This window comes from Callithrix jacchus, chromosome 11, assembly GCF_049354715.1.
Source record: "Callithrix jacchus isolate 240 chromosome 11, calJac240_pri, whole genome shotgun sequence".
Lineage (NCBI taxonomy): Eukaryota > Metazoa > Chordata > Mammalia > Primates > Cebidae > Callithrix > Callithrix jacchus.
This window is the reverse complement of record NC_133512.1, coordinates 29,177,787-29,187,799: the sequence shown is the minus strand read 5'-3', so window position 1 is coordinate 29,187,799 and position 10,013 is coordinate 29,177,787.

Sequence of the window (10,013 nt, the reverse complement as noted above, 5' to 3'; positions counted from 1 at the left end):
CGCCGTGACAGAATCCCCAAGAAGCCTGTCTTCCATCCCAGACATGGAAGATGATTTATTATCTGTACCTTTCAGCTGTGGAGCTGAAATCTGCATTCTGTACCTAGTCCTACACGATAGGGAAATGGCACAAAAACACACACCCTCCACTCATTTCTTATTCATAGAGCAGCCAATGTATAATGTGATTACATACATGATGGATTGGATCCGACAGATAGTATAAAAGGCAAGCCGGGCAACGTTAACTAGGGAATGGATTTTTCAATGATCTTCAATGTCTCTGGTAGTCAAGAGTGAAGGGAGGGTGGGGGATGGATGAGACAAATGCAGACACACACATAACTTTCTGTATCAAACTTTAAAATACATTTCACTCTCAGACAAAGGCTCATTGCGTGTTTGTCCTATGCCAGGTGCTTTGCTGTGTGTTTTATATACCCAACTTTTGGGGGGGGCAGGGTGACAGGTTCTTGCTGTCACCCAGGCTGGAGTGCAGTGGCATGGTTTTGGCTCACTGCAACCTCTGCCTCCCAGGTTCACACAATCCTCCCATGTCACTTTCTCTAGTAGCTGGGAATTTGGGCTAATTTTTGTGGGGTTTTTTGTTTGTTTGTTTTGTAGAGACAGGGTCTCACCATGTTGCCCAAGCTGGTCTTGAAATCCCAGACTGGCCCCACAAAGTGCTGGGATTACAGGAACGAGCCCCCGCACCCAGCCCCTGATCTCTTTTAATTATCCTTGTTCTACAGATATAGTAAAAAAGAGGTTTCAAGACCTCAAGTTCACTCACTGGGAAAGTACTGAGCAGGACCTGAATCCAGACCTCGTCTTGCACACCCAAGCTGTGTTCCTCATCCACGAGCCTCCCTGCTTGCTTCCAGGATCCTGGCGCTATCAATGCAGACTGTTAGCAGCTGCTGACCACTCCAAATAGGTGGCACCTGAGACCAGGCGCAAAATCTTGAGAAGCAGGTGAAGCTGAAGCCCGAGGCCCTTCTTCATCACAGGCCTCCGTGTGTTCTGGGGGGAGTCACTGAGTCTTCCAGGAGAAGAGAGGAAGCTGGCTTGCAATCAGAAAGCATTTCTAATCGGGCATTTTTGGTAAATTACCTAAGGAAATCTTCAGGAGAAAAAGGATCTAAACCTCCTCGTCACCAATAATTTTTGGTGATACCATTTTTCATCCTAAAGAAATGTTCACTTTCCTGCCTGATTTTGTATTTGTAATTTTATATTCTTTTTTTAAGAAATTATATAAGCCTCGGGCTTCACAAAATTGAGATCTCCCCAGCCTGTGCCTTTTTTCAGCTGTTAGACATTTTGCCTTTCATCCCCTTAAAGGCTAAACAATTTATTGTGAATCTTGAAGCCATCACTGCAGGCATAGTCCTGAAATACAGTTTTCTTGCGAAAGGAGAGGGAGGGGAGGAAGAAGGGCAGAAGGGCACAAGATTTTATATGTAGAGTTAGTCATTAATTTAATGTAAAGATGGAAAGTCACCACTGTTACTAGCACCTCTTTAAAAAAAACAAAAAAACCCCACCGGGTGTGGTGGCTCACATTTGTAATCCCAGAACTTTGGGAGGCCGAGGCGGACAGATCACTGAGGTTGGGAGTTCAAGACCAGCCTTACCAACATGGAGAAACTCCATCTCTACTCAAAATACAAAAAAAAGTTCACTGGGTGTGGTGGCACATCTGTAATTACAGCTACTCAGGAGGCTGAGGCAGGAGAATTGCTTGAACCTGAGAGACGGAGGTTGCAGTGAATCGAGATTGCACCATTGCACTCCAGTCTGGGCAAGAGCAAACCTCTGTCTCAAAAATAAATTAATTAATTAATAATAAAATTAAATAAGCACCCGTCCACATAGACTGGATCTCATCTTCTCTCATGACAGTTCTAATTTCCTAAGGATGGCTTCAATGGACCATCCAGTAATATGATAAAAGGTTCACATTAGCCATGGACATGCTGTGGCTAAAGACAGGACCTAGACTTTGTTCCTGGGATTTTGTGGCATATTGTTAACACAAATCATCTGATTATATTCGCCAGCAGGGATCACTCATGTATCCTTTCGCCTTCATCCTGCTCCTCCAGTTAGAGGGTTTTTGAAGATTCTTAATTTAACCACTTGTTAGGGAAGGTTTCCACAGCCTCTTTACCCCTTTGTCACGCAGAAGTTCCCCCAGATTAACTTGGCTGCTTACAACTACAGAGCTATGAATGGGATGTGAGTCCTCTGGGGGAAGGCCCGAGCCCTCTGAGTGGACAGCTTGGCGCCACACCAACTTCCTGGACCCACACTATCAGGGGGCCCACTTATACTGAGCAGGCTGGCAAGTCCCCTGATGGGAGCCTTGTTTCACGCCCTCCATAGACGTCATCTTTGCTTTCAGGTAGCATTTATCACCCGAGGATTAGGGGCCAGGCCCATGTCATTCTGTGGTCTCAGGGCCAGAGCACGTCAAGTGACAAAGTAAAAGGGGCTTAATAATCTTCAGAAATATAAACAAATATTCACACTGGAGATGTCTGTTTTTTCCATTTCTTTTTAGAAAATATTTATTTTTTATTTATTGAAGAGACAGAGTCTCATTATGTTGCCCAGGCTGGTTTTGAACTCCTGGACTCAAGTGATCCCCCCAGCTTGGCCTCCCAAAGTGTTGGGATTCCAGGAGTGAGCCACTGCACCCAGCCCCTGATCTCTTTTAATTATCCTTGTTCTACAGGATCATTGAAGGTATCTGTAATTGTAATTTTATATTCTTGACTCCAGACCTTGTCTTGCACATCCAAGCTGCTCTCCTAATCCATGAGCCGCCCTGCTTGCTTCCAGAATCCTGGCACTATGATGGCCAGGACCTACCGTAATGGATACAGACTGTTATCAGCTGCTGACCACTCTAAATAGATGGCGCCTGAGGCCGGATGCAAAATTCTGAGAAGCAAGTGAAGCTGAAACCTGAGGCCCTTCCTCATCACAGGCCTCTGTGAGTTCTGGAAGGAGAACTTTATGGTTCTAAAGCACAGGCTGATGTTTAAGCATTCACAGGGAAGGAAAAGAAAAAAGAAGGAGAAAGGTTTTTAAACGTTGGGGCAGGGGAAAGGGGGAAGTGGAACTTCATCTGCTGGGTGTTCACATAGAGCAGAAGTAAAGAAGTGTGTGTTTATCTTACGAAACCTGTAATCTTGAGGAAACCCAGCTGTTGCTGACCCAAAGGACTTCTGCAAATGGACTCTTCACAATATCTGACCCTCCAGGCTCTTGGTTGTATGTTGTCCTGCACTGATATGGCCTAAAATCAAAACTGCTTTCATAGTTAGGAACTAATTTAATAGCTCTAGTCTAGAATTAAACTTTTTGGTCATTCATTCATTTTGATTAATTGCTAAAAGTGTTGGCGCCTATACCCCTAAATACAATTTTATTTTCTGGAACCAGGAAACTTATTTTACAAAAAAAATCTGTATCATAAATTCACCATCCAGGCTTGAGTGGTTTGACGTGTGGCTGCTGTATCTTGAGACAGTTAAACATATAATTCATGTGCCTATACCCCTAAATACAATTTTATTTTCTGGAAACAGAAAACTTATTTTACAAAAAAAGTCAACTCTACCATAAATTCACCATCCAGGCTTAAATGGTTTGACGTTTAGGTGCTGTATCTTGAGACAGTTAAACACATAATTGAAGCCCACGTCTAGATGTAGAGGTACTCTTAAAATTTTCCTCCTTGAAGATGACGCTTAACTCCAGAGAGTAGCTTTCTTTGTCCTCAAAGGCTTTACAGGGTTACTAATTACACAATGTCACCTATCGACAGAAGAAAGCCATTATGACAGTCTCTAGCTGTCTGAAATTTAAGTAGGTTTATCAAAGCTCTTAAGATGACATACACATGCATTTGTAGGACGGTTCCTGTCCCACTGGGGTTGACTAAATGGTCTGGGGATGGGCGAGGAGAATAAAGAAAGGGGGCACTTGCAAAGTAGCTGGCTTGACTTTGGAGGAAAAAAATTCCGGGGAAGTTTTTGAGGTCCGGCTGAGAACCGAGAGCGACAACAAAGCATCTCTATTTTTTTTTTTTTTTTTTTTTTCAGCGCATCATGTCCATTTTTCATGTAGCAACTTCCTTCGGGGCATTCGGAAAACGCCCCGTGTCGGATATTTCTAGCCACAGGATGTTCTTTCTGTTTAAAATGGAAGTAGCTTCGAATTCTCTCTGCAAAGGAGAGGTCCGGTATCCCGGCGGGAGGAGCAAAGGGTCACTGGGTGGTGGAACGCGGAGGCGAGGGCTCGCAGGGAGAAGGGTGGGGCGTGGGAAGGAAAACGCGCGGCGCGGAGCAGAAACCTGCCGCTCGCACTCGGCGAAGCCAGAAGTTACCAGGCTCCGGGAACCGCGCCCACTTCCCCCAGCCAGTTCCCTCCTGGGCTTCATTCTTCAAAAGCGATTTGTTTTAGTGCCTCTCTTCCGTGTGCTACAAAGAGAAGTGACCGCTAGAGGGCAATATGGTGCAAAATAAGAATTTGTTCATGCATGAGAAGAGCAGAAATGTCAAGCCAATAGATGAAATGAAATACAGGTATTGTGAAGAAATGTGATGAGTAGGTTTTCCAAACCACCTTCTGCATAACCATTCAACCCCTCAAATATACACACTTAACTGAATGGCCAAGTATCTGCACTACAGAAGCTAACCCATCATTTTTTTTTTCTCTTAGTTTCTGAGAGTTAGAAGGAATTTTAGGGAATATTGAACTCCTCGACATCAGAACAGGCTAGTTTCTGGAAGCGTTCACCGCTCATAAGCCCAGAGTATAAGATCAAAGTAGTGGTTCTCAACCAGGAGGTGAGCGTGCCTTCCAAGGAACATTTGGCCTTGTTGGGGGAGATTTGTGGTTGGTTGTCACGGCTGGGGGGATAGGGTGGACATAGATACTAGCACCTAGTGGGCGGAGGCCAGGGATGCCATTCAACATCCCACAATGAACAGGACAGCCTCCAATAACAAAGAATCATCCACCCAGATGTTCATAGTGCCAGGACTGTGGAACCCTGGTCAAACATGGGTGAGGAGCTTGTAGATACATTTCCATCAAGTGAGGGTGTGGTTTAGTCCTTCGGTGCTTTAGCTCTTCTCAGCGTTGACAGGCATCTCCTATGCACTGTGCATGTTTCCCCTAAGCAGACCTGCTCCTTCTGATTGAAGTGTGTTGGGGCAGGTAAGCTGGTCCTTCAGATTCCTACAGCACAGAGACTTAATTACTGCAAGGCAGCTGCGTACCAGGACTTTGACTCACAGAGCCTTCTGATGTGGATTCCCCAGCCCACCCTTATGTGAGTCTCTAGGGACTTTAATAGGGACCTGCTTCCTCCACTTACTAGCTGTGTGATCTCAAACAAGTCTTTCAGCCTCCTCTGTAAAATGGCGATGATAATGGCACCTACCTCCTGGGGTCTTGTAAGGAGCAAATGAGCTCATATGTAGAAAGCCTGGTAGGCACATAAGGGTGTAGGCATTTTTCTTCTCTTTCTCCCATAGTAGGTGATTCATTCTTCGTTTCCCTTTTAAAGGATTTAGCCCAAAGGTATGTGCAGCATCTGTCCTTGTCTTATTACATTTAATTTTTTTAAATCTTCTTTTAATGTATTACTGCATACTTCATTTTCATCTTACTATGATTGAATTATTTTGTCCAGAGAGAGTGCAGACAAATTCTATACCCAGCCTGCCTGAGACTAAAAACCCTGCTCTGCCCCTCCGTAGACAGTTGATCCTGAGCAAGTTATGTAACCTCCTTGGACCTCAGTTGTCCCACCTCTAAAATCGGTGTAATAACAGTACTCATCATCGTACAGATTAAATTAATTAATATTATAAAAATACTTGGAAGAGTGCCTGGCTCATAGTACTACTAAATAAAATAGAAATAAATGAAAACGATGGTGATGAGATTAATTCTATTTCCCCCAACACGTAAAAATCCAATCTAAATTTAGCACCAAAGTAACAACTGATGGGTTGGCTGAGGCTAAACTTACAGTGGGAGGATTCCAAGGTCATTCATCTACGGGGAGGGGCTTGAGGGGAGAGGCTCCTTTGCATCTGAGAACATCCATAGTGCAGGGGCTCTGCATTTGGTCCAATCCTCTAATTTTACTAAGAAGGCAACTTGAGCACAGGGTCACTGGTGCACAGCAGGGAAATAGGAGCAGGACCTGCCGGTCAACACCACAGCTCACTCCTTTTGGCCGACATTTAGTTGCTTCAATCAATAACCACGGTATTGATCTGACACTGTTACTAACCTTCTCTGTGACTTGGAGTCCGGTTCCCCATAGCCTGCCGTGGCATTGTGCGGCTTATCATTTGCCCTCTGAGAATGTTTGAGGCCTCGAGGGACACTCAATTCAAAGCACCTGGAAAATACTAGCTGGTTTTTAATTCTTCTACCAGTGGACTGGACTTCACCTTGAAAGGAATATCACTAATACCACTGTAAGAAAAAATTAAAGGAAGTAATCTGAAACAGTGAACACTACACAATAGGATGTTACGAATTTTTTCTCGGAAAGTCTGCTGTCCTTCAAGGATCACTCCTCGAATACTCACCCCATTAGCACCAGTGTAGTTACCTAGATGTGTTTCTTACACTGTGTTGTAGGACAAGTTTATTCTTCTCCCCATTCTATGGAATCCTAAAGGCAGGATGGTCATTTTCAACTCTGTCCTCAGCAGTGCAGGCACAGTGCCAGGCACACAGTCAGTCTTCATAAATGTTTGCTACTGCTTTGGATGATGACACCGCAGTCACCACCACAGGAAGCAGATATCAAGTCATGGTTCCAGGCACAGTAGGGCAGCATTTTTCCAGAGCGTGGCATGTGGAACATTGCCAAGATGGTTTTAGGTGGAAAGAGAGTGATTTTAGACAGGACATGGACAAGGTACAAAACAACATTGAATCATATAATGAGAAAGGTATTCCTTACCCAGTGATACTTCAACATTTCTAATTTCCTTCCCATTTTTTTTTTTTTTTTTTTTTTCCTTTTCTGAAGACTGAGTTTTCTCTTGTTGGCAGGCTGGAGTGCAGTGGTGCAATCTCGGCTCACTGCAACCTCCGCCTTCTGGGTTTAAGCGATTCTCCTGCCTCAGCCTCTCCAGGAGCTGGGATTACAGGTGCCCACCACCATCCCTGGGTAATTTTTGTATTTTTAGTAGAAATGGGGTTTCTCCATGTTGGTTAGGCTGGCCTTAAACTCCTGACCTCAGGTGATCCTCCCACCTTGGCCTCCCAAAGTGCTAGAATTACAGGCATGAGCCACCATACCCAGCCAACATTTCTGATTTCTTCAGGGAGAAAGTCTCTGGTGGTAACACATCTTGATCTCTCATCCTCTCTCTCTCTTTCTCTCCCCTATCATCATCTTTTGGACAAACTAGATACACTTAAGGCTAAAAGCCAAGAATGTTTAGCAGATAATAATATCTACCTAGAATTTAATCCATTGTTCTTATTATATCTGTTTATGACCACCTCTTCTGCACAGCAAGTGGTAACATCAGTCTTCATTTTCCATCTCTGGGCAAGGCAGTTGTGCTCAGCAAATACCCCTGGTGCGCCTCTCCACTTCCAGCCCCTTTGCACCTAGGAGGGGTCATGTGACTAATCTTTACCAATGAAATGGGGTAGAAACCTATATAACCTCTGGGCTAAGGCACCGACGGGCAGGTGCACAGCCCTCCAGTCATTCTTCCTCTGCATCAGTGGCCCTGGAGGTCACTTTTTCAGATGGTGGCATTATACAATGGAGTAAGACTGGATCTAGCCATTGCCATCTATCTCCAAGAAAAGCTGCCCGGGAAAGTCATCTGACTTGCATTGGATTTCACAGGAATTAAAACTAAACCTTTTCATTTTATTTTATTTTAAGTTCCAGGATACAAGTGCAGAACGTGAAGGTTTGTTACATAAGAATACATGTGCCATGGTGGTTTGCTGCACCTATCTACCTGTCATCTAGGTTTTAAGCCCTGATGCATTAGCTATTTGTCCTAATGCTCTTCCTCCCCTCATCCCCCTATCTACGCACTGGTGCTGGTGTGTGATGCTCCCCTCCCTGTGTCCATGTGTTCTCATTGTTCAACTCCCACGTATGAGTGAGAACATGTGGTGTTTGATTTTCTGTTCCTGTGTGTGTTTGCTGAGGATAATGGTTTCCAGCTTCATCCATGTCCCTGCAAAGGACATGATCTCATTCCTTTTTATGGCTGCATAGTATTCCATGTTGTATATGTACCACATTTTCTTTATCCAGTCTATCATTCATGGGCATTTGGGTTGGTTCCAAGTCTTTTCTATTGTAAATAGTGCTGCAATAAATGTATGTGTGCATGTATTTTTATAGTAGAATGATTTGTATTCTTTTGGGTATATACCCAGTAATGGGATTGCTGTGTCAAATGGTATTTCTGGTTCTAGATCCTTGAGGAGTTGCCACACTGTCTTCCACAACGGTTACACTAATTTATAATCCATCAACAGTGTAAAGTGTTCTTATTTCTCCACAGCCTTGCTAGCATCTATTATTTCTTGACTTTTTAATGATTGCCATTTTGACCGGCATAAGATGGTATCTCTTTGTGGTTTTAATTTGCATTTCTCTAACCATCAGTGATGTTGAGCTTTTGTTCATATGGAAAACCAAAGCTTTGCTGTGTTCAGCCTTTGCAATATCAGGGTTTATTTGGTACTACAACAAAGCCTAGCCTATACTGACTAATAAAACAGTGTTTTAAAGCTTCTAAAATTATAAATGAGTGAATTTAAAGAGAATATTATCTACAGAATGGTCCAGGACATAAGAAAAATGTTTGAAAGTGATACCCAAAATGCCACCTAGTGCTTATAGTCTTAAAGTTGATTCTACAAAAGAGTGGAAAGTTACCACCCACCTCCTCTCACCAGGTTCCCCCGAGGGACCCGGAGCAGGCTAGGGTAAAGTGCAACCCAGGGCTGTAACCGAACAAAGTGAAATTGTAGTTTCAAGGATCAAATTTGCTGTCCTTTTGGCAATCAGCTAAGTTAACTGACTCTAAAAATCAGAAGCAGTGTAATTAGGGTCATTAGGAGTCCAGAGAAAGACTTAAAATTATCCACTCTTCCCTGTGTGGTTTGACGTCCTCTCACTATCTTTTATTTTGTGAAGCTCAGCTTTTCTACGGCCCTGTCACTTTATAGATTGGAAGCGTGATTTCATGCCATGTACCTCGAGGCCAGTTTTGCCTTGTCCAGTCTCATGTGAAGTCCACGTTATGTGTTCAATCCCGTTATGCTAGACAGACAGTGGGGGCACACGTAGTTTTCATATTGGGGATGAGTTAGTATTGATCAAAGTTATATTGTTTTGAAGCAGGAAGCAAGACGCGCAGACTCGTTTGCCTCCAATTAATTTCTCTTCCTCAAAGAAAAGTCCGGATGGAAGGAATCTTGAGACTTAGGTAACTCTGGGGCGCTGCAACAAAGCAGGAAAAACACGAAACAAGTCATTAGGAAACCTGACTCCAACCCTACTTCAGATGTTTGGCTTTGAGCAGCCCCCTTGCCTCTGGGTGCCTGTTTCCCATCTTTAAAATGGAAGTATCAACGGTTAGCTTAGCCAGGTGACTTGCAGTGATGCGGAGGCAGATGATAGACATGGCAGTGCTGTGCAAATCACATGACTAGCAGCTAACACACCGTGAGTTCTGGTTCTCACTGTATAATGGACTCTGGGCACTTTTCACACTTAACTCATTTAATCCTTAGAATGATATACGCAGAAATTATACTATTATCCTTTTTTTTTTGACACAGAGTTTCACTCTTGCTGCCTAGGCTGGGGTGTAATGGCACAATCTCAGCTCATGGCAACCTCCGCCTCCCAGGTTCAAGCAATCTTCTGCTTCAGCCTCCCAAGGATCTGAGATTACAGGCATTTTGCCACCACGCCT